Below are 6,148 nucleotides of genomic sequence, written 5' to 3'. Positions count from 1 at the left end.
AATGCATAGGTAAAGTGTGAAGAACAGAGCTGTGGAAGGACACTTCCCATCTCTGCTCCTTCCTTGCTTTTATGGGTGCTGTATGCCCAGGCTATGAATGCTACTATGGAGATTCTGGTAGAATACTGCAACCATATCCTCACTAAAGGGCTTGCAGGATACACAGGAACTGAGTATCCAGCTCAGCTTCCTCAGGAAGCATCTAAGCATCAATGTCAGACTTCACAGGGCTCAGCACACTCTGCCTGTCCAATAGAATTGTAGTGAGGCATTGAGATGGTCCCTTTGCGGTTTGATCATGGTCACTCTGCCAGTCACTAGGTCCCCAAGCAGAGTCTCGATCTGAATACATTTCTCATAAACAACAGCTCCACAAACCCCCTTTCACCCAGGCGTACCCACAGTCCCTTGCTGATTACTGCTAGTTGGGTTGTATCAGATACCACCTAGGCATTCTCCAACAGGATTTCTTCCTGAGGTGGTAAGCCAAGGATCAGGGTTTAATCCAGCTGGAATAGAAATACATCTGACGATCCCAAGAGACCCCAGAAACGTACACTTCTCTGATTTTTCCAGCAGGGAGACATGAATAAAGACATAGAAAGTAAATTACAAAGCAGAGATGCCTCCTCCCATACCTGCTTACCCTTTACTGTGTTCTGCCTCCTGTCTCTCTCAGGGGAGCCACTTTTTTGGAGGATGTTTTCGGGGTCTTTGTCTTTTGAGCACAGGGGAAGCAACAGAGTCTTGATAGGCCTGCTCTGATTTTCCTGGTGAGTCTCTTGAAGCGCCCAGGCTTCTTAGGAGGAGATGTTTGTATATGAGAGTGTTGCTCAGGTGGCACAGGCAATTCCTCCTCCAGTATGTTGTTGCAGACACTGGAGGCCACCACAGATCCGTTATGGAGGGCACAGGTGGAAGTGCTGCTGGTCTTTTTCTCTGGACAGTGTAGAGCAACTGGAAGCATGGAGACACTTGTGGCCACGTCCTGTCCCAATGGTGTCAGGGCAACAGGCCCATGCATTTCTGAGGGCTGTATGTGGAGGAGACTAAAGTTGGACTCACTAGTCCTTTTCTTTAAGGGAAGACCAGATATAGAGGGATCAGCTGGTGAAGGGGGTGGTGTAGGGCACCGATCCATAGTCTCGACTGAAGTTGTAAATGCATGCTCTTGCCCCTTGTCTGCCTGTGCTTTTAGAATCAAATACGCCCCCAGGGGTTCATTGTACTTTCTCTTGTCCAGGGATTCTATAATCTCATTGGCATCAAATCCCATGCCACAGAGCCTGTCTATGATGTTATAATCTGGATCGGTCTCAGTCGGGATGTCTACCTCACACTTCACCACCCAGGGATGGTTTTCAATTCTCTCAGTGGACAGCCTCATCTCTGGGGCAACTGTGAGCAATTGGTGGATTAAGTTTTCCAGCTGCCCAGAGACGTGAGATGGAATGTCATAGGTCCGTGTTGTGATGTTTTCGTCCATCTCCTTCATGGTGTTTCCTCTGAAGGGGTAGTGCCCAATGTTAATGAAAAATAGTACCACGCCCAAGCTCCACACGTCAGCCTTTTCCCCATCAAATGGCACCCTTAGTACTATCTCTGGAGCGAAACAGCTTTTGGTCCCACACTGCCGTTTCAGTAATGTGCCAGATCTGCACGTGACGGCCAGACCAAGTCTATCAGCTTTACATTACCGTCCTCATCCCTTAGTATATTCTGCGGCTTGATGTCATGATGCACAAGATCCAGGCTGTGGCAGTACTTTACAGCTGACACTACCTGCCCGAATATTTTCTTTGCCTCCTCCTCCTGCATCGGGCCATCTTCCTTTATGATTTCATACAAGCTTCCTCCCGGAATATATTCGGTGATAAGGTTAACGTGCCTTGATGTTACCAGTACCTGGTAGAGGCAGATAATGTTGGGATGGTGCAGTGTCTCCAATGCTGATATTTCGGCATGTATCCCCCTGATGTTCTTCTTGCAAATCTCTACAGTTTTTAAGGCAACCAGCGCCTCGGTTTTCAGGTGCGAGGCCAGTTTCACAGTGCCAAAGGAACCTTGGCCAAGAGTAAAAAGCACTCTGTAATGACTTTCCATATTCTTCTTTTTGGAGTTGCTGGCCATGAGGGTAAGTGTTCCCTGTGCTCTGGTGCACACAGGATGTGAGGTCCAACAACCCAAAAATTGACAAACTAGATATGTATTGGAGGAGTCCCTCCCACAGGTCACCAATATCAGCTCCCTGCTCTGTATGGACAAATACAACAGTCCAGTCCACAGTCTTATGCAGAGGGCCCTCATTCTTCCATCACAGTAGCTCTTTGTGAGGTCAGAGCACAAAACACTCAGAGCAGTGAAGGTTGTTTAGCAATTACAGGCAGCAGAGTATCTCAGTGGCCTTTGTAGCTGGATGTTGATTATGTCAAACCATCCATCTGGCCTTTTAAGGAAGAGGTTCATTTTGTACAAGTGTTCTGCAGAGAGCGGCCAAGTCATCACAAAATGTAACTGGGAGCTTTTCTACCCAGCCTCCTTGTTCCCAGAATAGGACTCTAAGACCTATTCATGAAAAGATGCCTAGGCCATAAGCTTTGGCTGATTCTCCAACCAGCTTGTAATTCATACAACCTGTTTATTCTAGTCTGTGTCTGACATATGGATGGGTGTCTCTCCTGAGATTCATGTTTCTGTCTTCCTCAGAGTTCAAGGTCAATCTGTAGGTCTTCACTGTTTCTCCGAGTTCTCTCTCTCTCTCTCTCTCTCTCTCTCTCTCTCTCTCTCTCTCTCTGTCTGTCTCTGCCTGATGTTCCACCCTTTATTTCCTCCCTTGCTTAGCTGGCCATCAGCTTTTTATTGACAGGTGATGCTTATACACAGTACCAAAGAAATTCCCTTTATATATCATCTCCCCCCACCCTGCCCATAGTCCAACTAAATGCCCATCTCTAACATTAGTAAACTGCAATGCAGAGGAACAACTGTGAAAACCAGCAGTCAGAATTACATTCACAGTGTTCATTCTCTCTTGTATTGGACCACATTGGAAAAAAGTACTCTACAATCACAACTATCTTGGTGATTGGGTTTGAGTTTCTATACATAAAGCATGTTCTTTCAAAATATGCAATTATAGACCTAAGAATATCTCCTTAGACTTTATAAGATTTACTCAAACCTTAACAATTTAAACTGAAAGATGAGACTATGACTACCTGGTCTTCTTTCCCATCAGAGACCTGAGGAGTCAAATGGCCTGAGTATCCTGGAAGTACAGCACCAGCAACTTCTGATTCTACAGAAATGACAGAGAAAGCTGGCTTCCCAGACAGTCATCAAAAGTGTCTATGAGACTTTGGAGCATCCATCCTGAGCCTTTTGTCCCAGAATATCTGAGAAACTTTTCTGTGAAGCAGGAATTGTGAAGGACTCCTTACCTGTTCTGGCAGCTTGTCCATTGACTTCCCTGTCTCTTATTTACCTCGAGCTTGGAGAGCATTCTGTCTGCAGTTTAGGCAAGCACAATTTCTAGCTTGTCAGATTTGAAGTAAACTCCATATACATAGGTTCTTCAGTGCTCATCATCTTCTTTGAAGAAGTGTTGGGGTGCTGCCAGGAACAGACATGTCTCCCTTTAAGAGCCATTTGTTAATAAAAACTCTTAAAACACCATATTCTGTAGATGTTTTACGTTTTTAAAATATCTACCATGTTGTTTTTATTATGTTTAGATATGTGCCTTGAATTCCTGATCACTCCAAGACTTTTAACATGAAGGGGTGTTGTATTTTCTTAAAGGCTTTTTGAGCATCTAATGAGACAATCTTGTGATTTTTTTTCCTTTGAGTTTGTTTATATACTGGATTACATTGATGGATTGTGTCATATATTGAACCACCCCTGAATCTCTAGGATGAAGTCTACTTGATGATGGTGAATGATCTTTTTGATGTGTTCTTGGATTTGGTTATGAGAATTTTATTGAGTGTTTTACAATATTATTCATTAGCAAAATTTGTCTGAAGTTCTCTTTCTTTTTTCCTTTTTTTATTGTTTATTTTATTTATGTACATTTCAGATGTCTTCCCTTTTCCCCATTTCCCCTCCTAGAACCCGTGTCCCATCCCTCTACTCCCTTTTACTTTTATGCCATTTTAATTCCATGCATGTATTAAGGTCAATTCTAGGTTGAGGATCTAGCAATCCAATAGATGCAAATATTCAAGGAACAAGCAAGACAATACTCACAAATAGTTAAAGAACAAGCAAGGCATTAAACACAATTACATGAACACTCTTGTGATCACTGTTTCTACGGGATTATCAGGATGGCCAAAATATCTGAGCCACCTTCCCTGTCCTAGCCCAAAGTCATTTTCATGTCTGAAGCTTACTTCCTTGTTCTAGCCTAACATTTAGATTCCTGCCTGAAATTACTTCTTTGATTTAGCCTAATGTCAGACACCTGCCTGAAGCCTAATTCCTTGTCCTTGGCCAAAGTCATGTTTCTGCCAAGCAGCCCATTTCCTTGTCCTTGGCCCATATCAGAGTCTTATGAAGCAGCCCCAAAGGCTGTCCACCTCTCCTCCTGTTTTATTTCATTAACAAGACTGAACCGGTCTTAGGTCATTTTGACAAGAATGCCTTCCTTCCCATCATGGAATATGTGTTATTCAAAGCAATGCACTTCTGTCTTAGGTTGGTAAGGCTCTGTGCAGAAACTTACCCATCCTTGGCTTGCCAGCCTGTTAATTTAATAACTCTGTCTTGGGGTCCATTTTCAGGTTCAAGCCATATACTTTGGCTGCCAACATGTTGATATTGTTAAAGACAAGCATTAATATGATGGGCAGGAATAAACGTATTCCAAGGACCAAAAGGGCTAGCATGATCAAGCTATATATGCTATTCTTGAAGCTTGACCAAAATAGAAATACTGACCTCAGGCCATGGGAAATTTTATTTGCAGTATCTACCACATCAACACCCAGCACAGCAGCATTCTTGAAATCCATAATCTCACTATATAAAGTTAAAACATCCAGAGAGGTGTTAGAATTATGCCAAATACAATGCAAGTGTCTTGAAACATCTTCCTAATTGTAATGATTACCACTGTCAATTTTAGAACATGAATCCAATGGTATTGGGCATGACACTCGAGAATGTCTCCTTACCCTAAATTCTGAAACTCCTTTTAATAATTTGAATAGGATAAAGAGCATCAGTCCCTTCATCTAAATGCCTATCTAAATCGTCTGTATATTCAACACATTAGTAACCTTTTTTTGCTAAGTGATTAACAAAAGTAGCTTTCTTAACTTCTTGTGTCACAGCAACTGCAGAAGCAATGTTGCTAACAATTAATGTAATTAAAGTTGTTATACCAGCAATAATCAAGCCCACCACCCTCTTGCTTCTGCTTAAAGCCTGACTCATTTCTTTCAGTACTTGCAACCTAGTTTAAGAATATCAGGGTTCTGTGATACTCAGGGCACTAAAAGAAAAGCTGGTTGAGAGACCTCCATAACTGACTTGCCAGATTTCAAAACACAAAGACAATTAGAAGGTGTACAATCACATTATCTATTATATGGTATTGCTTTAATGTGGCATTCTTAAGCAGAATCTGGATTCTTGGCTGAGAATATTGAGCCTCTATGGGTTGCCAGTGTCTTCCCTGAAGCCCTAGTGCAATATTCTCCTCTGGAAACACTGCTTCTGCTCTCATTCTCAGATCCAGATTTGATTATTTCAAGACTCTTTATTCTAATTTTAAGAATCCTCTCATCTCTGTTCTGTGGTCTCCCACCTAGCATTCCATCCCGCTTCTGTCTTACCTAAGTCTGCTTTATTCTGAACCTACTTAAAGGTGATATATAAAACCCCAGTCATTACCGAACATATAATCATTTCTTGCTTACACTCTAAACAAAATTTTATGGGATCCAAATGCCATCGGTCATTGTACTTTTCTTCATATCCTAATGCAATAATAATTTGCTTTTTACTCTGTCTAACTCTCTCCTTCCTTTGGAGACCTGATTATATTATTTAGAGAAAAATTATTTCTCTCTAAGATTTTTTATACCCAAGTTCTTGGGTTTTTTTTTATTGTTTTCAAATTGAATACATTTCCCTTTGA

At 42.1% G+C, this 6,148-nt stretch overlaps 1 pseudogene; it reads right to left on the bottom strand.

Moving 5' to 3' along the window:
- Window positions 1–649: 649 nt before the first annotated feature.
- Window positions 650–2,365, bottom strand: LOC117693743 (putative sperm motility kinase W pseudogene; annotated as a pseudogene).
- Between the last annotated feature and the right edge of the window lie 3,783 nt (window positions 2,366–6,148).

This window comes from Arvicanthis niloticus, chromosome 21 (genome assembly GCF_011762505.2).
Source record: "Arvicanthis niloticus isolate mArvNil1 chromosome 21, mArvNil1.pat.X, whole genome shotgun sequence".
Classification (NCBI taxonomy): Eukaryota; Metazoa; Chordata; class Mammalia; order Rodentia; family Muridae; genus Arvicanthis; species Arvicanthis niloticus.
Note: the sequence above shows the minus strand (reverse complement) of the source record. Positions and strands in the feature narration are given on the sequence as shown.